We start from the raw sequence: 26,215 nt of genomic DNA, 5'->3' as shown, positions 1-26,215 counted from the left end.
AGTGAGCAATACTGGATTCTGTAAAAACATAAACAACTTTTTTTTTAAATCTAAATCTTAACACAGTTAATGTATTAACTTATTTTTGTGTGTATGCATGTATTTATTGATTTATTTAGTACTGTTAACATATCAGAGTTCTGAGTGAGTTTTTCTTAAGATAGACAAAGGCCATTTATTGATTACATATAGGCTCTTAAATGTTTAATAAAAACTAAAAAGCATTTAATAAAAAACAACTTAGGCATTTATTGAGTCACTAAAATACTGTAGAGTACAGACCACATCAGCATGATTATAAGCATCCTCTGGTAAATTAACAACCAGATACTGATGTCTCTCACCATATGGACTTCAGGAGATGACTGGGGGATGATAAACTGTGACCTACTGGTTGGGTTCTCTCTGTTCTCATGTTTCTTACATGTTTGTCCCTGACAGCCGGGTCCTAATGTTTTTTGAGCAACACACCATACTATGACATTTTTACAATGATGGTTCTACTATGGAACCAGTTTGACATGTTCAGGTGTTCTTTGTGTGAAAACTCAGAGATTTCAGGTATCAGAAGGTGGTTTTCAACTTTCTTTGTTAACTTTCTGCTTCAACTTTAAACTAAATTTCCTTCACTAACCCAGCCCTCTGGACTTCCAGTAAGCTGTGTTCCTATTGGCTGTCCAGGTGGCTGCTTGGTGTTATCAGGAACACCTGAGCAGCTCAGTGTCTTCCTGCTTTATTTAGCTGCAGACAAACATTTCCTCTGCTTCTGTTCACCACTGAACCGGGTTTGGCTCCATTGCTTCAGTTTGTTCTTTAGGCGTTGGCTTGCAGCTTCCAGCAGTAAAATCGTCTTTAATGTGTTTCTTGGTGTGTTTTAGGGCTTTGTACTGGATAGTTGTCTTGGTAAATGTGGTTCTTTAGCCACAGTTAGCACATGGTGCTAATGTGTGCAGTGATTAGTGGATTTGGTGCAGCTGAGTTGTGTCTTTATCTTGGCTGTAGTGAGTCTTCAGAGGTTTCTGGTCAGACACATTCTGTATTCTTGTTTGTGAACCAACGTTGGTTGTCCAGAAGGTAAGAGTTCCTGTCCTGATTCTCTGTTCTCAGAGGTTCTCTGGTAGGCTGCAGGAGACTTTAGCGTTTGGGTTGTGCTAGTTTGGTTTTTGTACGGTTTCATTTGGACGACTATCTTGAGGCCCCTCCATGTGGTTTAGTGAGGTTTTCTGCAACAGTTCTACAAAGCAACCTGCAGCAGAAGAGACTTTGAGAGTTTTTAGGAAGTTCTGGAGAGCAGACTTTAGAGCAGCAGAAACATTTGTCAGCAGTTTGAGCAGGAGAAGGTGAGCTTCAGAGTAGAAATGAGACAGAAACCTTCTTGACCCGTGTGGTGAGGTCCTGTACCAAGAGTTAGAGCAGGTTGTGAAGAGTCTGTAGTTCTTTGGTCTAAAAGCACAAGAAGAGTCGACTCATTAAAGGAGAAAACACGAGATATTGTTGGTTCTTCTGTCGCTCTGCAGTTTCCTTAGACTGAATATCAAGTTTATATTTTAAATGATTTCCCATTTGAGCCCAATAAACTCCCTCCATCCCCTGGACACAACATATTTTATTACGATGTTCTTTTTTTTTGTTTGTTTGTTTTTGAGTTTTACTCATAGTTTTAGCATAGTTTTTTCTCTTTGCTTGTTTAGTTTTGTAATCTGTGTGAAAGGTGCTAAACAAATAAAGTTGAATTGATAAACTGAATAATTGACTAACTCGTGATTGTGACAACAGAAGTATTTTCATTGTGATTTAAGGGTTTGTTTCATTTTTAAGTTTGGGGTTAAAATCTTGACAGAAAAAAAAATTAAAGAAATAAACTACAGTAAGAGAGTAATTAAATCAAAGGAAAAAAACATTTAATATAATAAAACTTTTAAAAAGAAAATTAAACATTAAATACAATTAAATTATATTAGACAAAATATTCAATTAGATGATCAAATGGAAGATACAAAGCATGTAATTATGAAATTAAACAAAAAATTTTAAACAAAAATATTAAACATTAAAGATGAAATATTTTAGATAATTAAACATTTAAAAAATACAATTAAACAAGAATATTACACATTTAGAAAAATACAAAACATTTGATTAGATTATTAAACCTTTAAAAGTCAAAACATTTAATTAAAAAACTAAATGTTTAATTAGAAAATTAAATCTTCAAGACAATAAAACTTTAAATAGGAATTAAACAGAAAATACAGTGAAGCATTAAAAAAGAAAATTAAACATTAAAAGGTGGTAAAACATTTAAAAAGAAAAACCTTAAAGATTTAATCAAAAAATTAAACATTGGGAAAGAAAAGGAAATTTTTAAAACAAGCCGCGAAAACATTTGAAAAAACAACAAACATTAAAAAGACAAAACATTTCGAAATCAGATCAGACATTAGGACAGAATAAAAGGTGAGAAAAGAGCAAAACTAAACATTTAAGAAGAATCAAACTAAAGATAAAATCTTTGAAAGGGCACCAGTTAAACTTTAGAAGATCAAATTAAACAGAAGAAACAAGAAAATGATCAAAAGAGCAAAAACAGAGAAAGGCCTTAAAGTGTTTTCTAGTCTGAAATGAAAACATCAAGTTGTTTCTTCAAACATTTCCTCTTTCTATGTTCTTGGTTTGATTGTAGACAGATTTACTAAGAACTCATTTCAGAAAACTGATTTACAGATAAAGTCGACTAGAGGTTGAAGGCATCGATCAAACTAATGTTACCTTCTGATCTCCACAACTCCACTGTTCAATGAAAAGAATCAAAGTTTGTTGAGGATTTCTAAAAAACCCACAGGTGAAGGTCTGAGAAGAACTCAGATGGATGGTCTAAATGTGAAATCAAGACTCATGGTCACAAGTTTTAAGGCTTCTATTAACCAGAAAGTTCAAACTAACAGAGAAGTACTGAGAAACTTTTAAAACTTCAGTCCTCAGACTGTCTGAAGGTTCAAAGTAACAGAGAACTGCTCAAGAACTTTTAGGTTTTCAGTCCTCAGACTGTCGAAAGGTTCAAACTAACAGAGAACTACTCAGGAACTTAGAGGATTTTAGTCCTTGGACTGTCTGAAAGTTCAATCTAACAGAGAACTACTGTGGGACTGAGAAAATTTCAGCCCTCAGACTGTGTGAAAGCTCAGGTCCTGAGGACTCGGGAGGTCTGTAGGCTTTGGAAAGTCTTGAAATTGAGGGTTCCACCCTCCAGCACAAAGGCTGAAGTCCAACCTCCTGAGAAAAACGGTCGATCGAGACTCGAGTTAAAAAAAAAATCTCGAAAACGCCAAAAAATAAATGATAAATGCGCAAAAAAAAGAAGAATTAGTATCTGAGCGAGTAGCTCAGGAGGATAAGAGGATAGACTACCAACTGGAAGGTCGCAGGTTCGAGACCCACCACCGGCATTTTTCTTTCTTTGTCTTTGTCAGGATTTTGAGAAAACTTAAGAAGGGTCTGGTCTTGAACCAGCGACCTGCAGCTCCATAGGCAAAGCCTTAACTCACTGAGCTACAGATCAGATAAAAAAACATAATTTCGTCGTCCCTTTGTCATCGTAGTTTCCAAGTGACCACACGGGCGGAGCCAAGGCGGAGTCTGGGTGGAGTCAGGGCGGAGAGTAGGCGGGGAAGTGGGTGGCGGCCTCCCCCCTCTACCCCCCCACCGCCCACCACACCTTCCCCCGCCCGACGAGTTCTTCGAATCTCGACGAGTTCCTCGAGTCTCCACGGGTTTTCCCGAGTTTCTTGAGTTTCCACCAGGTCGGAGGCAGAACAAGTTGTCATGAAGAGGTGTTGAAGTTGGCCAGGATGGACTGACTTTTTACAGTGACTAGAAGGAAGACCACTAGAAGAGCAGGTCTTTAACCACCATCCATAAAATCCATGGAGTCGCTCCACAAAAATGAAGGAAGGTCAACTTTTATCAACCTCCATCCAGATGTTCAACTTGATATCTTTACTTGGAGATTTTTAGGACCACAAACATTTAGTATCACACTTTATTATCATTTATTAGGACTTTAATGGAATCCACCAGCAGATTTAGTTTTTGTTGAGAAACTTTATTCTTGTCGTCGTGGGACTGCAGTATTTAAAACTCTTCCTTCTATTTGACCTCATGTTTATTAGTTTTAGTGGAGAAAGTTTGAATTGTCAATTAGTCTCTTAAAAACTAAATAAGAAATTGGATTAGTCAAGAGGTTTAAATTTCTTACTTTGTCATATTTTAAATATGACAAAAAAATATAAAAATAAAGCATCTTGACACAATTTGACCTGTAATTGGGATTATATGAATAAAATTGAATTAAAATTGTATGTATCTTGTAATGTTGGAGTAATTCAGCCGTATATGTTGGAAAACACATTTTCTTTGTCCATTAATCTGTTGATTGTTTTCTCCAGTAATTCATTTCTTGTTTTGGTTTATAAAATGTCAAACCCAAATATATTCAGTTTACTGTCATAAAAACCAAAAAGATTTACATTCATGATGCAGGAATCAGGCAGTTTTTCACTTTTTATCTTAGTTTATTCAGAAAGATAGTTGATAATGTGTGAATTGTTGCAGCTTGTGAGGCGCAGAAGTTTTTAATCTTTGGGGCCGAGTGTCAAAAAACATTTAGACACCAACATCAACAAAACACACAACAAAGATTTGAACATCATTAAAGGGAAATCCAACTTTTGCATGACAATGTCTAATTAAAGGACATTAATTTCCAATGTAAATGTGTGATATTCATCCTCTGGAGCTTTCTCTTCACATCGTCTTCCACCTGGACTGGTTTGGTCGGGAGCATGTGCAACAAACATTTGAAAAACTGCACTTTAACATCAATGAATGACACTGAAGTTTAATCTCTACATAAATGAGACTGAGTCTGGATGTGCTGCTCTGTCATTAACTCCTAAGTTTAGGGGAAGTTCAAACAAAAGAGGACAGTTCAGATAAGACTTGAGAATGAGCTTATTTTGAACAAACATCTCAGACTTTCTGAGCTTCAGCACCTATAGCAAGATAATTTAACAAGCAACTCAAGAGATCCAGAAGTTGGAGAGAGTTAGCTTTAGCTGAGCCAAAGTACATGTGGGATGCTAACCTAGCAAACATTTCAGACTTTCCTCTGTGAATTCAGAGAAATAATTACCTATTTAATGACAGAGCTACACATCTTAACTCAGTCTCATGAAAACAGACTCTAATTCAGTGTCATCCATCCATATTAATGTGCAGTTACCCAAAATGTTTGTTGCATGAGCTCCAACAAAACCTGTCCAGGTAGAAGGCCACTTTGACAAACAGGAAGTGGAAGATTCCAAGCAGATTTATAGAAGGGGGAACCGGACTGTACTAAGTGTGGTCGAGTATAGAGGGGTGTTCTGTGGGTTTTTAAAGCTGATAATGATTATTAGTGACACATTTGGAGTAGATATTCATTTGCAGTAAATGAAAGTATTTAAAGTCTTGGAGTTAAACTTAGAAGAACACAAACTCTAACAGAAAACTTTGTTGATACGTTTTTGTTTTGTTTACAGATGTTAAGTTAAAGGAGTTTTATTCGTTACGTATAACCAATCAAATCACTCCAGAAGACAGAGCGACCACAGGTAGATAAAGGTTCAGAGCCAAAGTAGCACCATTTTTAAATGTATTTATTACCGTAAATCAGTAAAAAATAAAATACTGATAATCAGTAAATCAGTCAGCCCACAATTACTACAATTCTACAATGTATGTCTCTTTCCTATACGTGTTATTTGTACAATCTACGATGTATATGATGGTGTTTTTTCATAGCAAAGGCTCTACTATGATGTTTTCTAAGAGACATACTCTGGTTGTTCTGGTCCTGGGCCGCTGCACTCCTCCTCTGTTGTTTTCTGGATTGTACTCAGCTGCATGCCTTCGTCCACCCGGCCTCCGTTGACTCGTCCCGCCTGCCGTCTCTGGAGCTGAAGCTGGATTGGAACAGACCAAAGTACAGTCCAATCACGATGCCAGCTGCCTCTCAAAAGGCTCCTTCATCTGTCAGGTGGCAGCACTTCTTCTGAGGGGAAGCTGAGCTGGCCCGGCAGAACTTTGGAGATGTGTTCCAGTGGTTGGTGGATGTGTGGGGAGACAGAGAGGGACCTTTGAATTGTTCAGAAAGGAAAACAGGAAACCCATTGGTAGTTTTAGTTTAGGGTGCTACTGCGGTGTGTTTTTGGGTTTTAAGAGGTGAACATGAAGAGGTTTTTTTTTCGTATTGATTATCTTTTACTTTGTTCCTGGTTGGAATGCCCATCAATGTCAACATGAAGTTCACTTTTAATTCTGTTGATTTATTTTTATTTTACTAACACCCATTTGTTTTTAACCCCCTCACATATTGTGTTGTTGTAAACTTATTCTTTCAAATAAATTCTCATCTAACCCTCTGGAAACCAGCGTTTGGACTGTTTTTGTGTTGCTCCTCACCTACTGACAGCTGTGGACTAAAGGCTACACTGTGACGTTTTTAGAGCGACATGCTATACTATGATGTTTGTTGGGTGACACGCTATACTACAGGCTTTTTTAATTGACATATTACTGTGACCTTTTTTTTGTTTTAGTTTTTTTGGTTTAGTTTTTTTTTTGTTTTTTTTAGCAACATATAATAATTCGAACAGTTTTAAAAGTTACTATACTTTTACTTGTGCAATGAAATTATTATTCTGTGGCATTTTTTAGATAACATATGTTTTCTTGAATTACATACTATTTTGACAATATACTGCACTATGACATTTTTTGAACCACATATCATACATGACAATTTTAGGCAACATCCTATCATTTTGCGCTTTTTGAACCACATAATAATCTATGTTTTGTTTTTTTTTTCTTGCCAACATGCTGTACTATGAACTACTAAAGAATTAAGTACAAAGAACCGAATTCGCCAATATACTGGAGACTAGAGCTATTTAATTTGATAAGTATAACCTTGTTTAGTAACATTTCAATTATTTGAGAGCAGTCCTAAAGAACTGCCTGTAATCCCAATCATAAAATGGGTTTGGAGGAAGAACATAGATGGTAATCTGTATATACATGAGTTAGGCTTTATAACTACTATTGGTAGTATTGGTGGTAGTCATAGCAATGCAACTAGTACTAGTACACTCACTACTGCTGCTGATACTGGCACTGCTACTACAACTTGTAATACTATTACAAATGCTGATACTACTTCTACGACTCTAACAGCTGTTTATACTACTACTGCTGCTTGTACTTTTAGTATTACTACTACTGCTTGTACAACTATACTACAGCTACTATTAATCGTCTGGTGTTTGGTTGTCAAGCTGCTAGCTCGCCTTAGCGTTTTGCTAGTGGCTAACTCGTTAGCTCTCATAGACTGGAAGCTCTCAACAAGATTTCATAATGAAAAAAGAGCCAAAAACTATTCTTACCTATGAAAAGTCATTCCAAGTTTCCTTGTCTCCATCGTACGACGCAGTGTGTAATTGTATGCAGCACAGTGAGCCGGCATACTTGTTGTTTCCGTTTTCACACCGTCTACATCAACGGAATGCACTGAAACTTTGCTCCCACTAGCTTAGCCTCGCTGTAGCACGCAGCTCAAAGGGGCGTGTCCTATCTACTCATTCATATCTATGACAACAACGACGGCTACACATAAGGACACCTGACATTGATTAGCTGCGTAAATACCATTATATACAGTCTATGGTAAATACGTATGTGAATCGCATCATTGGCTGCAGCAGCCAGTCACCGGTCACTCACGGACTCATTGAAAAAAAGCACAGAATGAACTGTTACGTGTTTATTTTATTTACAATTTAGGTTGGATTATTTTTTTTGTGCGCAGTGCAGATTTTCTGTGCCCGGAGACCGTGTCAGCAGTGCGCAATTGCGCACGCGCGCAGCTTAGAGGGAACAGTGGTTGATGGTGATGTTTGAGAGGAGAAAATTGCCACTTGTTGGTATTGTCGTCCGTAAGTATAACCTTTCACTGTTGAGTGCAGTGTTGCCAATTGATTTCAATAGGAAGCAGTTTAAGCGTGTTAAAAAAGTGGCTAAATGTTGTGAGATGACATAAGGGCTGAACAATGTGGGGAGTATATCCAATTGCGATTTTTCAGGCATGCGATTTGTATCGTCAGATCATAAATATTTTTCAAAAGTGTAATTGTCACACAAGCAGGATGGCATTAATTTGTTCAACCACTGACACAGCACTAAACTGGGTGAGACACACTGCATTAAGTGTGTCAAAAATTGCGGCCTTTGCAGTTTGATACCTGCATTGTCTGAAATGGCGATTTTGATTTGAAATATCAATTTTTTTTAGCCCTTTTTAAGCCCTACTTGCACCTATTAGCATTTTTGTGACATCATTGACTTGTATTTGCTCGTTCGCATATTTCTGCTTCTCTCCTAGCCTCGATGCTCATAAGTAGTATATTTTAATATAGCTATCTAGCAATAAAGCTGTTCTCATGTACATACTTTACTGATTCTGTTGCCAGATAACAGCACAAGTATGAAATAGCGACTTAAGTGCAACCAAATAAGACAACATCTTAACCAGCAGTCAGTTCTCAACCATTTCCAAGTTGCTGTTTTGCGTTGCTAAACTCCCAATTTTTAACCCTGACATCGTCTGACAGTCGGCATGGATATAATTCAAAGATATGTGTAAAATGATCACCTAGAGAGAAAGTTGGAAGTGAACAAATGTCTTTGCATAGTTTGTCTTTCATGGTGCACAGCCTCCATTTGGATCACAACACTATACAGTCCTTCGTCCTGCCACCCCGATTTGGTCTCTAGCACGAAAAGAAAAGCTCACCCTGAAAAGTTTTGAAATCCTATATTAACTACACAGTGAGTCAATACTTAGTGTTTAAACACAGTGTTCAACACTTTCAGCACAAAAATTAACACTGGCACTCCACACTTTCAAATTGGATTGTGTTAATTCCTGTTTGTATTTGTGGTAACTCCTCCAACAAGTTGCATTTCATCTCCTTCCTTATATCCTCTTCTAATGCCATTATATCCAATAAGCCGTAAAGGCTTAAAAATAAAAGTAGTTTAGATTCTGTCAGTTTTGGAGGGTTTTGTAAGGATGGCGGTGAAATGGGAAGAGATCTGGTGAGATTCTGATTTCACTACATTTTCCTTCGATTGTTCAACAGCTAAGCAATAATTTGACCACCTACAGTAACACAGCACTGACAAATGTGCTATAGTGAGAATGAAAAATCTGTTTAAATAATTGTGTGTGGGTGTCCTTTGAATTTCTGCATCCAAAGCTGTTAATTCTAATTCTTATTTGTCACTTTTTAAAAGTGTGAATCCTATTTTAGTTCCCAATTTGGCCCCGCATCAGCAAACGGCACACATAAATATGAATACATACAGTGGGTACGGAAAGTATTCAGACCCCTTTAAATTTTTCACTCTTTGTTTCATTGCAGCCATTTGCTAAAATCAAAAAAGTTCATTTTATTTCTCATTAATGTACACTCAGCACCCTATCTTGACAGAAAAAAACAGAAATGTAAAAATTTTTGCAAATTATTAAAAAAGAAAAACTGAAATATCACACGGTCATAAGTATTCAGACCCTTTGCTCAGTATTGAGTAGAAGCACCCTTTTGAGCTAGTACAGCCATGAGTCTTCTTGGGAATGATGCAGGTTTTCACACCTGGATTTGGGGATCCTCTGCCATTCTTCCTTGCAGATCCTCTCCAGTTCTGTCAGGTTGGATGGTGAACGTTGGTGGACCGCCATTTTCAGATCTCTCCAGAGATGCTCAGTTGGGTTTAGGTCAGGGCTCTGGCTGGGCCAGTCAAGAATGGTCACAGAGTTGTTCCGAAGCCACTCCTTTGTTATTTTAGCTGTGTGCTTAGGGTCATTGTCTTGTTGGAAGGTGAACCTTCGGCCCAGTCTGAGGTCCAGAGCACTCTGGAAGAGGTTTTCTTCCAGGATATCTCTGTACTTGACCGCATTCATCTTTCCTTCAATTGCAACCAGTCGTCCTGTCCCTGCAGCTGAAAAACACCCCCATAGCATGATGCTGCCACCACCATGTTTCACTGTTGGGATGGTATTGGGCAGGTGATGAGCAGTGCCTGGTTTTCTCCACACATACCGCTTAGAATTAACAGTTAAAAGTTCAATCTTGGTCTCATCAGACCAGAGAATCTTATTTCTCATAGTCTGGGAGTCCGTCATGTATTTTTTGGCAAACTCTATGCGGGCTTTCATATGTCTTGCACTGAGGAGAGGCTTCCGTCGGGCCACTCTGCCATAAAGGCCCGACTGGTGGAGGGCTGCAGTGATAGTTGACTTTGTGGAACTTTCTCCCATCTCCCTGCTGCATCTCTGGAGCTCAGCCACGGTGATCTTTGGGTTCTTCTTTACCTCTCTCACCAAGGCCCTTCTCCCACCATTGCTCAGTTTGGCTGGACGGCCAGGTCTAGGAAGAGTTCTGGTCGTCCCAAACTTCTTCCATTTAAGGATTATGGAGGCCACTGTGCTCTTAGGAACCTTGAGTGCTGCAGAAATTCTTTTGTAACCTTGGCCAGATCTGTGCCTTGCCACAATTCTGTCTCTGAGCTCCTTGGGCAGTTCCTTCGACCTCATGATTCTCATTTGTTCTGACATGCACTGTGAGCTGTAAGGTCTTATATAGACAGGTGTGTGCCTTTCCTAATCAAGTCCAATCAGTTTAATTAAACACAGCTGGACTCCAATGAAGAAGTAGAACCATCTCAAGGAGGATCAGAAGAAATGGACCGCAGGTGAGTTAAATATGAGTGTCACAGTAAAGGGTCTGAATACTTATGACCGTGTGATATTTCAGTTTTTCTTTTTTAATAATTTGCAAAAATTTCTACATTTCAGTTTTTTTCTGTCAAGATAGGGTGCTGAGTGTACATTAATGAGAAATAAAATGAACTTTTTTGATTTTAACAAATGGCTGCAATGAAATAGAGTGAAAAATTTAAAGGGGTCTGAATACTTTCCTTACCCACTGTACATGTCATGCATACAGTCACTGATCACAATGAGCCTGCAAGTGAAACTGTGGATTAAGAAAGAATGTATATCTTGTATAACTCCCACACAGTCTTCTTAATCCTTACATATCCAAGTTTTGCACAAATGACGGTATTTTCACAAGTTGTACGCGGCAGATGAAATCCAAGATCAACTTTCTTTTTCTTTACTTTCTGTTTTTTGTTCTCCTATGTGCAATGTATCATTCATCTAAAGACTGATCTAAAATCAATCTCCTTCATCGTGTCCATGGGTTGGACCTACCTGTATATCTTCAAGTTTGTGCAGTTATCTCTCCTCATAGCCAAAGCTGAAGATAGACAGTAGAAACTTCATCTTTTCTTTTTCATCCTGCACAGGGGTTCCTACACTGTGTCACCACCGAGCTCAAAGGGGGAATCTGTGACTTGATAAGTCCGGGTAACATCAAGGAGAAGAAATGTTTTATTCATCGCCGCAAAGCTCCTGAATTCACTCAAATCAAATTCGCCTGCCTTTGTTTGAGAGATCAAGCTTGAGGTTTGACACATATAGAAATGATTGGATTTCTTAGAGTTATAACAAAAAATAAAATAAATAAAGGAGAGAAGGAGAAAGTTGTGAGCGCAGAGAGGAGACACAAGGAGAGAGTTGTGTTTTGGGGAAGTTTAATGAAATAGGAAATGTTTTAAATAGTTGAGCATATTTCCTCAAATGGATGATTTCTATTATTGAAAATTTTGGATGCTGTATTTTATTTTCACTTTCACTTTTTCACACAATCCACTCGCCTCTCGATAAGTCAGCTGCTCTCAAATTCAGGTGACCTTGGCTCCCTGCTGATTCACTTGTTTTGTTGCAATTCTTTCATCCTGTGTGTTTCTCTCTCATGCTGCTCTCCTTTCGGATTCCATTTTTCTGTCCCTTCACTCTCCCACTCTGATCTCCTGCTGTCAAAGAAATTCAAATAGTTTTTGAGCAAGCGCACACAAGGTCAGATGAGATTTGCAAAAATGTAGAATTTGTTATACTTCGAGATTGAGCAATGCCGTAACTGCCGGAAAGGTCTCGTGATAAGTGCCCAAGCCGAGCCCTGCAGGAATTTAAAATGATTAACAATGAATTTTTATTAAGCACGTTTGGGTTTTTATCTCATCTGCTCAGAATGTATTTTTTTCTCTGTGTTCTTTCCTTTGTTCTCATTTTATCTTTTGTCTTGTTTCTCCGTGTTTCATCAACTTAAGTAAATTAAACCAAACCCCAAGACTCACTTCACATATCAGCAGCGACTTTTAGTGTAAGACGGGCTCATAATGTGATGTAGGTCACTGTAGCAGTGTCACAAAGTGAAGATGCTGTTGACTTCTATAGTTACTCCAAGGGTGAAGCCTTACGACTGCAGTGCTCATCACTGTAACAACATGCATGACACTTGAAACTACTAACATAGTCCTTTTTTTTTATAGTACATAGTCTTCAAAAACTGGCAAAGCACAGCACATTTTCACAGCCACTGCTTGTTTGAATATTTTATTTCTACCTTTTCAGTCATAATACAGACCAAGAAAAACACAACAAAACTGTGACACCTACACCCATACCCACATAGAAGAAGGAAAAAATAGACTTAAAAAGAAGCTTCTCCTGTTTCATTCAACACAGAGATGCATTGTCGTATTATTGACGGTCTGCAAACTAAATTTTATTTTTTTTTATGTATAATGTCCCACTATTGTAGGGATAGCAATCAAGTAAACCTTCTGTTCTCCTGTCCAACTTTGATGTCAGCAAAAAACAGTTGTCTTAAGTTGTCGTAAGGGACATTAATAATAAATTATTAGACTTATTGGGGACAATTAATTAATTGCTTGTAATTGTCATAATATGAATAGCATTTTATATTTGATAATGTAATTAAAGGAAATCTGGAGAAGTCACTTTGAGTAGGCATAGTACAGCTGATAAGATTAAGTGCCTTTTTGGCATTTTTAAACATTTACATTTCTAAATAAATCCAAACAATAATAAATTTTAAAAATTAATTACTGAGGTTAGTTAAAAAGTTAGTTACTGACTTAGTTATAAATTGTGTTTATCAAAACAAGATGCTGCTTATGTGTAATATTGTAATCTCACAACTCTCCAAAAGGTGTGATTTGTGTATTAGAATCACAAAAATCAAGTATTATTAAAATACCTCAGACCAGAAGTGCTGATGTTGGGACAAAGCCAAAGATGGACTAATAGGCTTGTTGTACAAGGAACTTATTTGGCAAAAACATGAGCTGAAAAATCATTTTGTCACTGCCTTGACATTTAAGGTCTGTTTTTTCTGAAGTAATTACTCTCTTCTTTGGAGATTTTAGCCATCATTATCAGTAGCAGCACTGTCAGAACTGTATAATGGATTTGTATTACAAAAAACAAAGTTCAGTATTATCTGCTGTTAATTACTTAAGGTAATAAGATTTTCAGGGTTTTCGTAACATTTTAGACATCTTTTTTTATTAAATAGAAAATACAAAACCAAGGAGAAAGAGTCAGATTGATAACATTAACACCAGTCTATGGAATTCCTAAAAGAAGGCAGCAAGCTTGAAACTCTTTTTAATTCAAACTTGGTACAAACAGCATTTCGTCTCAACTTGTTTTTAACCCTAGGTCAGCCTTGAAGAATGTCTCCCTAAATACTCAGAGTATAACAATTAAGTAAAGTGGGAGAGAAGAGTCAAACTCCATTCAGGCAACGTCTGCTGGCATTTTTTCAAACCTCCACTTGGACACCCTGAGCTTCTGTCTAAGTGGAGCTGTCCTTGTTAATCCTAATAGGTGCTGCAGCCAGTCAGTGGCATGTCACATCTGTTAGACTTCAGCATGGTTCAAAACTAACTCTGTTTGGACTTCATGTCTTGTGACACTGTGTTGACGATAACAACAAGGTAATTGCCGTGTAAAAGATCTTGACACTTATTAGAATACCCAGACTCCCCTGCTAGTAGCTGGTTTATGACTCTCGCTTGAGGCTTTCTCTGTAACTTGCGGTGTCACTTAAAGAGCTCGACTGTAACTATCAAACGTAATTTTAGGTGACAGGCAAAAAGACTGCAATCAGGAATCAGCTTTTTGAGTCATCAGTGAAAATGCTACAGTTGGTCTTGCTTGAGGTTCACAGAAGGATGGGAGCAGCGAGCAAATAGTTATGAAAAACAAGAGCAAAAGACAAAGGAAGCCTTCTTGTGTGGTGTGACACTCACTTAACAGCACACACAAAACCAAATCATTTATAAGCGTGGTAACACTTCAGTTCTGTCACAGTTTAAAGGCCCCAATGATTAGGCACATGAGCTATTTTAAACCACAGAGGCTTGTCTGGATACAGGACATTGCAATGCAGCTAGCCACAAGGCTTCTCTCTGAAAACCATCGCTGTGAAAATCACTCCAGTTCTCACATCTTTATACTGGAGTTAACTGGTTTTCTGTGTCCAATAATTGATTTTTAAAAGCTAAAGCACTAATTGGTTTAGGCTGAATTGCTGCTACATTATGAACCACCCAGACCCCCTACAGGCTTCTAGGATCAGCTCGCTGTCCCCAGTGTCAAAGGCAAACCTGGAGAATCGACTCAGTTTCTCAACATATCTGGAACAAATCACTAGAAAGCAAAAGACCTACAGCAGTTCTCAGTTCTATTCGTGTGAAAATGAAGACTGACCTGCTATTTAATTTCAGTCTTCCAAATGTTTTTACAATACTGCTTCAGGTTTTTAGATTGAACGCCCCTTCAGGTCATGTGTAAAACACTCGTCTGATGTTGTTTGGCATTCAAAATGAGCAATTATTGCACAATATGCACAACAGTTCAATCAGACTGCATTCTAATAAAATCATATTCAATTATAAAGAGTTCAGAAAATGCAGTTAAATACAGCATATTACACTTAAAGACACAGACATGCTCTAGATGGAATCTTGTTGAAGGTGAAGAAGACAATATCTATTTCAACATTGTTAGTACTCAATAAGCCTTTCTTTTTAAAAAAATTACGTTTAATTGAATAATAGGTTGGGGACTTTTTAATTGATTGTGGTATTGAATTCCATTGACATGATTCTCTGAAATAAAAGACAGCCTGATTGAATGTAGTTTCCTGTATGTCACCTGCCCCCAGCTGCACCTCTGATAGCTCTGTTTGCATTTATTTAGAAATTAAGTCCATCAGAGAGCAAAGAGCTAAATCATGCATGATTTTAAAAACTACAGAAACTTTTTTGTACATGGTGAGAATTTTGAACCCATTTTTCGCTTCTTTGGCTTTTTTTTCGCTGCAAATATAAAGTCCTGCACTTCTATGGAAGCAGTACAACCATTTTTGTTTGTTTGTTGTTGTTTTTATGGAATCATGGTACTGCAAACTATTTTATTTTTGGCATTTATTTAGTTGAAACACGTAGCATCAAGTGATTTAAATAAAATATCCAAATTTTTTGCTTTGATTCGACCAAAAAAGATTGTCAAAAACTTAAAAATAAGCTGATTCTTCCTATTTTCACAGTTTTTGCTTCTGATAAAAAAGTCTATGTAATTTTCCTTTTTTTTTAATGTCAGCATGGTGGAAAGTGGGACAAATTACCTCTCGTTAAACCAGCACAATTTGGCAGTGTTTTGATGTAGAAAATAAGGTTCTTTGTAGGCTGTGTCAGAATATACTGACATAAAACCTTTCGCCCTGAACAATGTGGAACCACATTCAGCACGAGCATGTGGACGTTAACATGCAAGGATAGAAGAACTTAGCCACACACAACATAAGCTACCAATCAGTTCCATTAACTACCAAAATGCAATGAAATATATTACACCTAATACACTTCAATTTTGTCCAGTTTCAAAATAATCACTGTAAGATTGGAGCGCAACCAGCGTTTGCTTACTCAGATTAATCAGTGAGTCTAAATTTACATTTACATTAAATAAACCGTAACCCAACTTAATTATTTTTTAAAAATCTAAATGGCTAATGTTCTTGTTGGTGCAATAATTCCACTAGTTTTAGGACTATAGAATGTGTATCAGTCTAACTTACCAGACATTAGTTAACAGTGGAGAACCATTGACTGGAAGTGCATTTTTGCCGCCTCATGTCAGAGGATGTTTTAAATTAACCTAAAGTATTTTTGTTTGTTTTTTAAAGCTTATTACAGACCCTATTTATGTAGGTTTTGGAGTTGCAATTTGAATCATATTGATATGCACTTGTGCTTTATATTTCACCCTAATCCTGAAATATTTCACTGTTAGCACACTTAGGCAGTAACTTCTCTCAATTAATTATATGTGGAATTCCCCCAAGTCTAAACAGTATATTTTGCGGCTATGTTATATCTGGGCAGACAGAGCACGAGGATAGAATATTAATTCTCATTAAATATGGACACGCTCATGATCCACGAGAGGTGTTTTGGATAAATCTGCCCCACCTTTGTCCTTACAAGTGCTGGAGGATTTCGAACACTGCATAAATCAGACTATTTTAGAGCTAAGTCATGTACATGCGGTAAATTAGAAATAATAGGGGAGAGAGCATTGGGCCTTGCAGGGTTATCCTGCACAATGAAGTCACGCTGCTTATTTGTGTCAGCTGATCGGTGTGGAAGACTAATATTCAACTGATGTAACTGCTGTGATCACCTATGCAAATCTGATTAAGCTCTGTTTAATCACACCAAATCAATCAGAGCGGTGTCATTCACGTCAAAAGACATTTAGACGACTCCGGTCCCAACAAACATTTTTTACAATTTGCTCATTTATATTAATGAGGTCTTTGATCTATTTCAGCTGCTTTAGGGCAAACAAATTAAACTCATAATTGCTTAATAAAAAAGATGCACGCTGCACTCAAGTGTAGTGATATTATTTTTAGACGTAGTTTTAATCAGACCAACCTTCACTACAAATGAAAATGAAATTCAAACCGAGTATTTTTTTCATGAGATCCCACTTGTGTGTGCGTGTGCGTGTGTGTGTGTACAGAATGTGTTGCATATTGAATGTTGTATTTGTTGCCCTGATAAAGTATCTCATTTGATCACAAGATTGCTTTTTGTCACAGGAGTGAGTAGAGGCTTTTATAGTATCTTCTAAAGCTACAAACATATTTGTGGTACTTTTGTGGGAGCCAGCAGTGTTAGACTGAAATACTCTGTTTTTTGCATGTGTCTTTGTCTTTGTTTTTCCTGCCGACCTTTTCAAAGATGCATTTCTCTCAACTTCAAGTTATGGCAGTGCTGAATCTTCTGTGCTTTGTGTAGCGCCAACTGTCCTATCCCAGCTAACTGGGTTGACTTTTGTTTGGCCTCAGTAATTATTGTTTCAACATCTTGCTCAGTAGCTGGTTCTGTGAAGCAGTGTCTGTTCAGCTCTGTGGCCTTTGACAGTGGAGCCAAGGTGTAGGCTTTTAGGGATGAATCTGTGTTTTCTGCATCTCTGGTTGTAATGGAGCTGCTTCCTTGACATCCTGTCACACTTTAAATAAAGAGCAATAAATTTACTCGCATGTTTATCAATATATACTAGACAGTCCCTCCAGGATTTTGGAGTACAGACCACATCAGCATGATTATAAGCATCCTCTGGTAAATGAACAACCAGATACTGATGTCTCTCACCATATGGACTTCAGGAGATGACTGGGGGATGATAAACTGTGACCTACTGGTTGGGTTCTCTCTGTTCTCATGTTTCTTACATGTTTGTCCCCTGACAGCCGGGTCCTAATGTTTTTTGAGCAACACACCATACTATGACGTTTTTACAATGATGGTTCTACTATGAAGCCAGTTTGACATGTTCAGGTGTTCTTTGTGTGAAAACTCAGAGATTTCAGGGATCAGAAGGTGGTTTTCAACTTTCTTTGTTAACTTTCTGCTTCAACTTTAAATTAAATTTCCTTCACTAACCCAGCCCTCTGGACTTCCAGTAAGCTGTGTTCCTATTGGCTGTCCAGGTGGCTGCTTGGTGTTATCAGGAACACCTGAGCAGCTTGGTGTTATCAGGAACACCTGAGCAGCTCAGTGTCTTCCTGCTTTATTTACCTGCAGACAAACATTTCCTCTGTTTCTCTTCACCAGTGAACCGGGTTTGGCTCCATTGCTATAGTTTGTTCTTTAGGTGTTGGTTTGCAGCTTCCAGCAGTAAAATAGACTTTAATGTGTTTCTTGGTGTGTTTTAGGGCTTTGTACTGGATAGTTGTCTTGGTAAAGGTGGTTCTTTAGCCACAGTTAGCACATGGTGCTAATGTGTGTAGTGATTAGTGGATTTGCTGCAGCTGAGTTGTGTCTTTATCTTGGCTGTAGTGAGTCTTTAGAGGTTTTTGGTCAGACACATTCTGTATTCTTGTTTGAGAACCAACGTTGGTTGTCCAGAAGGTAAGAGTTCCTGTCCTGATTCTCTGTTCTCAGAGGTTCTCTGGTAGGCTGCAGGAGACTTTAGCGTTTGGGTTGTGCTAGTTTGGTTTTTGTATGGTTTCATTTGGACGACTATCTTGAGGCCCCTCCATGTGGTTTAGTGAGGTTTTCTGGAACAGTTCTACAAAGCAACCTGCAGCAGAAGAGACTTTGAGAGTTTTTAGGAAGTTCTGGAGAGCAGACTTTAGAGCAGCAGAAACATTTGTCAGCAGTTAAAGCAGGAGAAGGTGAGCTTCAGGGTAGAAATGAGACAGAAACCTTCTTGACCCGTGTGGTGAGGTCCTGTACCAAGAGTTTGAGCAGGTTGTGAAGAGTCTGTAGTTCTTTGGTCTAAAAGTACAAGAAGAGTCGACTCATTAAAGGAGAAAACACGAGATATTGTTGGTTCTTCTGTCGCTCTGCAGTTTCCTTAGACTGAATATCAAGTTTATATTTTAAATGATTTACCAAGAAGACTTCAATAAACTCCCTCCATCTCCTGGACACAACATATTTTATTACGATGTTAATTCTTTTTTTGTTTGTTTGTTTGTTTTTGAGTTTTACTCATAGTTTTAGCATAGTTTTTTCTCTTTGCTTGTTTCGTTTTGTAATCTGTGTGAAAGGTGCTAAACAAATAAAGCTGAATTGATAAACTGAATAATTGACTAACTCGTGATTGTGACAACAGAAGTATTTTCATTGTGATTTAAGGTTTTATTTCATTTTTAAGGTTTGGGTTAAAATCTTGACAGAAAAAAAAGATTAAAGAAATAAACTACAGTAAAAGAGTAATTAAATCAAAGGAAAAAACATTTAATATAATAAAACTTTTAAAAAGAAAGTTAAACATTAAATACAATTAAATTATATTAGACAAAATATTCAATTACATAATTAAACGGAAGATACAAAGCATGTAATTATGAAATTAAACAAAAAATTTTAAACAAATATATTAAACATTAAAGATGAAATATTTTAGATAATTAAACATTTACAAAATACAATTAAACAAGAATATTACACATTTAGAAAAATACAAAACATTTCATTAGATTATTAAACCTTTAAAAGTCAAAACATTTAATTAAAAAACTAAATGTTTAATTAGAAAATTAAATCTTAAAGACAATAAAACTTTAAATAGGAATTAAACAGAAAATACAATGAAGCATTAATAAAGAAAATTAAACATTAAAAGGTGGTAAAACATTTAAAAAGAAAAACCTTAAAGATTTAATCGAAAAAATTAAACATTGGGAAAGAAAAGGAAATTTTTCAAACAAGCCGATAAAACATTTGAAAAAACAACAATTAAACATTGAAAAAGACAAAACATTTCGAAATCAGATCAGACATTAGAACAGAATAAAAGGTGAGAAAAGAGCAAAACTAAACATTTAAGAAGAATCAAACTAAAGATAAAACCTTTGAAAGGGCACCGGTTAAACTTTAGAAGATCAAATTAAACAGAAGAAACAATAAAATGATCAAAAGAGCAAAAACAGATAAAGGCCTGAAAGTGTTTTCTAGTCTGAAATGAAAACATCAAGTTGTTTCTTCAAACATTTCCTCTTTCTATGTTCTTGGTTTGATTGTGGACAGATTTACTAAGAACTCATTTCAGAAAACTGATTTACAGATAAAGTCTACTAGAGGTTGAAGGCATCGATCAAACTAATGTTACCTTCTGATCTCCACAAACTTTACTGTTCAGTGAAAAGAATCAACGTTTGTTGAGGATTTCTAAAAAACCCACAGGTAAAGGTCTGAAAAGAACTCAGATGGATGGTCTAAATGTGAAATCAAGACTCATGGTCACAAGTTTTAAGGCTTCTATTAACCAGAAAGTTCAAACTAACAGAGAAGTACTGAGAAACTTTTAAAACTTCAGTCCTCAGACTGTCTGAAGGTTCAAAGTAACAGAGACCTGCTCAAAAACTTTTAGGTTTTCAGTCCTCAGACTGTCGAAAGGTTCAAACAAACAGAGAACTACTCAGGAACTTAGGAGATTTCAGTCCTTGGACTGTCTGAAAGTTCAATCTAACAGAGAACTACTCAGGAACCTAGAAGATTTCAGTCCTTGGACTGTGTGAAAGTTCAATCTAACAGAGAACTACTGTGGGACTGAGAAAATTTCAGCCCTCAGACTGTGTGAAAGCTCAGGTCCTGAGGACTCGGGAGGTCTGTAGGCTTTGGAAAGTCTTGGAATTGAGGGTTCCACCCTCCAGCACAAAGGCGAAAGTCCAACCTCCTGAGAAAAACGGTCGAGTCAAGACTCGAGTTAAAAAAAATCTCGAAAACGCCAAAAAATAGATGATAAATGCGCAAAAAAAAGAAGAATTAGTATCTGAGCGAGTAGCTCAGGAGGATAAGAAGAGGACTACCAACTGGAAGGTCGCAGGTTCAAGACCCACCACCGGCATTTTTCTTTCTTTGTCTTTGTCAGGATTTTGAGAAAATTTAAGAAGTGTCTGGTCTTGAACCAGCGACCTGCAGCTCCATAGGCAAATCCTTAACTCACTGAGCTACAGATCATATAAAAAAACATAATTTCGTCGTCCCTTTGTCATCGTAGTTTCCAAGTGACCACACGGGCGGAGCCAAGGCGGAGTCTGGGTGGAGTCAGGGCGGAGAGTAGGCGGGGAGGTGGGTGGCGGCCTCCCCCCTCTACCCCCCCACCGCCCACCACACCTTCCCCCGCCCGACGAGTTCTTCGAGTCTCGACGAGTTCCTCGAGTCTCCACGGGTTTTCCCGAGTTTCTTGAGTTTCCACGAGGTCAGAGGCAGAACAAGTTGTCATGAAGAGATGTTGAAGTTGGCCAGGATGGACTGACTTTTTACAGCGACGAGAAGAAAGATCACTAGAGCAGGTCTTTAACCACCATCCATAAAATCCATGGAGTCGACTCCAGAGAAATGAAGGGAGGTCAACTTTTATCAACCTCCATCCAGATGTTCAAGTTCATATCTTTACTTGGAGATTTTTAGCACCACAAACCTTTAGTATCACACTTTATTATCATTTATTAGGACTTTAATGGAATCCACCAGCAGATTTAGTTTTTGTTGAGAAACTTTATTCTTGTCGTCGTGGGACTGCAGTATTTAAAACTCTTCCTTCTATTTGACCTCATGTTTATTAGTTTTAGTGGAGAAAGTTTGAATTGTCAATTAGTCTCTTAAAAACTAAATAATAATTTGGATTAGTCAAGAGGTTTAAATTTCTTACTTTGTCATATTTTAAATATGACAAAAAAATATAAAAATAAAGCATCTTGAGACAATTTGACCTGTAATTGGCATTATATAAATAAAATTGAATTAAAATTGTATGTATCTTGTAATGTTGGAGTAATTCAGCCATATATGTTGGAAAACACATTTTCTTTGTCCATTAATCTGTCATTTTCTCCAGTAATTCATTTCTTGTTTTGGTTTATAAAATGTCAAGCCCAAATATATTCAGTTTACTGTCATAAAAACCAAAAAGATTTACATTCATGATACAGGAATCAGGCAGTTTTTCACTTTTTATCTTAGTTTAGGCAGAAAGATAGTTGATAATGTGTGAATTGTTGCAGCTTGTGAGGCGTAGAAGGTTTTAATCTTTGGGGCCGAGTGTCAAAAAACATTTAGAAACAAACATCAACAAAACACTCAAAGATTTGAACATCATTAAAGGGAAATCCAACTTTTGCATGACAATCTTTAATTAAAGGACATTAATTTCCAATGTAAATGTGTGATATTCATCCTCTGGAGCTTTCTCTTCACATCGTCTTCCACCTGGACTGGTTTGGTCGGGAGCATGTGCAACAAACATTTGAAAAACTGCACTTTAACATCAATGAATGACACTGAAGTTTAATCTCTACATAAATGAGACTGAGTCTGGATGTGCTGCTCTGTCATTAACTCCTAAGTTTAGGGAAAGTTCAAACAAAAGAAGACAGTTCAGATAAGACTTGAGAATGAGCTTATTTTGAACAAACATCTCAGACTTTCTGAGCTTCAGCACCTACAGCAAGATATTTTAACAACAAGCAACTGAAGAGATCCAGAAGTTGGAGAGAGTTAACTTTAGCTGAGCCAAAGAACATGTGGGATGCTAACCTAGCAAACATTTCAGACTTTTCTCTGTGAATTCTGAGAAATAATTTACTATTTAATGACAGAGCTACACATCTTAACTCAGTCTCATTAAAACAGACTCTAATTCAGTGTCATCCATCCATATTAAAGTGCAGTTACCCAAAATGTTTGTTGCATGAGCTCCAACAAAACCTGTCCAGGTAGAAGGCCACTTTGACAAACAGGAAGTGGAAGATTCCAAGCAGATTTATAGAAGGGGGAACCAGACTGTACTAAGTGTGGTCAAGTATAGAGGGGTGTTTTGTGGGTTTTTAAGGCTGATAATGATTATTAGTGAGACATTTGGAGTAGATATTCATTTGCAGTAAATGAAAGTATTTAAAGTCTTGGAGTTAAACTTAGAAGAACACAAACTCTAACAGAAAACTTTGTTGATACGTTTTTGTTTTGTTTACAGATGTAAAGTTAAAGGAGTTTTATTCGTTACGTATAACCAATCAAATCACTCCAGAAGACAGAGCGACCCCAGGTAGATAAAGGTTCTGAGCCAAAGTAGCACCATTTTTAAATATATTTATTACCGTAAATCAGTAAAAAATAAAATACTGATAATCAGTAAATCAGTCAGCCCACAATTACTACAATTCTACAATGTATGTCTCTTTGCTTTGACTTGTTATTTGTACAATATATGATGTATATGATGGCGTTTTTTCATCCCAAAGGCTCTACTATGATGTTTTCTAAGAGACATACTCTGGTTGTTCTGGTCCTGGGCCGCTGCACTCCTCCTCTGTTGTTTTCTGGATTGTACTCAGCTGCATGCCTTCATCCACCCGGCCTCCGTTGACTCGTCCCGCCTGCCGTCTCTGGAGCTGAAGCTGGATTGGAACAGACCAAAGTACAATCCAATCACGATGCCAGCTGCCTCTCAAAAGGCTCCTTCATCTGGCAGGTGGCGGCGCTTCTTCTGAGGGGAAGCTGAGCTGGCCCGGCAGAACTTTGGAGATGTGTTCCAGTGGTTGGTGGATGTGTGGGGAGATCGAGAGGGACCTTTGAATTGTTCAGAAAGGAAAACAGGAAACCCATTGGTAGTTTTAGTTTAGGGTGCTACTGCGGTGTGTTTTTGGGTCTTAAGAGGTGAACAGGAAGAGGTTTTTTTTGTATTGATTATCTTTTACTTTGTTCCTGGTTGGAATGCCCATCAATGTCAACATGAAGTTCACTTTTAGTTCTGTTGATTTATTTTATTTTACTAACACCCATTTGTTTTTAACCCCCTCACATGTGTTGTTGTAAACTTACTCTTTCAAATAAATTCTCATCTAACCCTCTGGAAACCAGCGTTTGGACTGTTTTTGTGTTGCTCCTCACCTACTGACAGCTGTGGACTAAAGGCTATACTGTGACGTTTTTAGAGCGACATGCTATACTATGATGTTTGTTGGACGACACGCTATACTATAGGCTTTTTTAATTGACATATTACTGTGACTTTTTTTTGTTTTAGTTTTTTTTAGCAACATATAAGAATTCGAACTGTTTTAAAAGTTACTATACTTTTACTTTTGCAATGAAATTATTATTCTATGGCATTTTTTAGATGACATATTATACTCTGATGTTTTCTTGAATTACATACTATTTTGACAATATACTGCACTATGACATTTTTTGAACCACATATCATACATGACAATTTTAGGCAACATCCTATCATTTTGCGCTTTTTGAATCACATAATAATCTATGTTTTGTTTTTTTTTTCTTGCCAACATGCTGTACTATGAACTACAGGCCATACTATGTTATTCTTGAGTAAAGCATACTATACTTTGACATTTTCTGAACTACATCCTATACTATGGCGTTATACACAGAGTGCTTTGGTTACATGTTGATTTATAATCTAGATTTTTTTTTGACGGGATTACCACAGACCTGACTGTGAACACTGTTGACACCCACCTCAGGGAGACGCTGCCTAAGATCTCAAGGCTGCTTGGTCGTGGTCTTTCTGGCACATACTCTTCCAAGATGAGCCAGGAAGTTTAACACTGATGGAATGACACCAGGTCTAAGCTGACAAACTTCCAATTCCTCCTCAACCCATAGTCTCTGGGAAACCTACATGGAGTAAGAAAAGTAGACAGAGAAGTAATTAAGTCTGTACACAACATATTAAAAAGAAATCATGCTAATAAATTAAGTACAAAGAACCGAATTCGCCAATATACTGGAGACTAGAGCTATTTAATTTGATAAGTATAACCTTGTTTAGTAACATTTCAATTATTTTAGTCCTAAATAACTGCCTGTAATCCCAATCATAAAATGGGTTTGGAGGAAGAACATAGATGGTAATCTGGATATACATGAGTTAGGCTTTATAACTACTATTGGTAGTATTGGTGGTAGTCATAGCAATGCAACTAGTACTAGTACACTCACTACTGCTGCTGATACTGGCACTGCTACTACAACTTCTAGTACCATTACAAATGCTGATACTACTACGACTCTAACAGCTGTTTATACTACTACTGCTGCTTGTACTTTTAGTATTACTACTACTGCTTGTACAACTATACTACAGCTACTATTAATCGTCTGGTATTTGGTTGTCAAGCTGCTAGCTCGCCTTAGTGTTTTGCTAGTGGCTAACTAGTTAGCTCTCATAGACTGGAAGCTCTCAACAAGATTTCATAATGAAAAAAGAGCCAAAAACTATTCTTACCTATGAAAAGTCATTCCAAGTTTCCTTGTCTCCATCGTACGACGTAGTGTGTAATTGGTATTGGTATACTTGTTGTTTCCGTTTTCACGCCGTCTACATCAACAGAATGCACTGAAACTTTGCCCCCACTAGCTTAGCCTCGCTGTAGCACGCAGCTCAAAGGGGCGTGTCCTATCTACTCATTCATATCTATGACAACAACGACGGCTACACATAAGGACACCTGACATTGATTAGCTGCGTAAATACCATTATATACAGTCTATGGTAAATACGTATGTGAATCGCATCATTGGCTGCAGCAGCCAGTCACTGGTCACTCACTGACTCTCACTGAAAAATAGCACAGAATGAATTGTTACTTGTTTATTTTATTTACAATTTAGGTTGGATTTTTTTTTTTTTTTTTTGTGCGCAGTGCAGATTTTCTGTGCGCGGAGACCGTGTCAGCAGTGCGCAATTGCGCACGCGCGCAGTTTAGAGGGAACAGTGAACATCAGGGAATTAATCGTTTTGCACAGTCTTCTGTAGTAATTTCTGTTGGTAAATTAGAATGGGACATGTCTGCTTGTTACATTTCAAAACAGAAGGGGACTATTCATCTGTTTCAAGGGAAAAACCTTTGGTAATTTTGATACACAGTGCTGAGTTTTTGGGTGTTTAATCAATGACTGGACAGGCACATTAACAGGGATTTACAGCAGTGCACTGATACATAGTCATGAACATTAAAGGCTTATATGTATATGTATATATATATATATATAGAGAGAGAGAGAGAGAGAGAGAGTGAGAGAGAGAGAGAGAGAGCGAGAGAGAGAGAGAGAGAGAGGGAGAGAGAGA

The 26,215-nt window shown here is 37.3% G+C and overlaps 1 long non-coding RNA gene across 1 annotated transcript; it reads right to left on the bottom strand.

The window, feature by feature from the left end:
• Positions 1-224: 224 nt before the first annotated feature.
• Positions 225-25,398, bottom strand: LOC129348081 (uncharacterized). The gene is made up of 3 exons (XR_008600494.1): positions 24,604-25,398; positions 5,878-6,174; positions 225-1,443 (listed from the first exon to the last, which is right to left on the bottom strand). It is a non-coding gene; the product is annotated as an uncharacterized LOC129348081 (long non-coding RNA).
• Between the last annotated feature and the right edge of the window lie 817 nt (positions 25,399-26,215).

The sequence above is a fragment of the Amphiprion ocellaris genome, chromosome 23 (genome assembly GCF_022539595.1).
Source record: "Amphiprion ocellaris isolate individual 3 ecotype Okinawa chromosome 23, ASM2253959v1, whole genome shotgun sequence".
NCBI classification, from domain to species: Eukaryota; Metazoa; Chordata; class Actinopteri; family Pomacentridae; genus Amphiprion; species Amphiprion ocellaris.
This window is presented reverse-complemented; position numbering and strand designations above follow the sequence as displayed.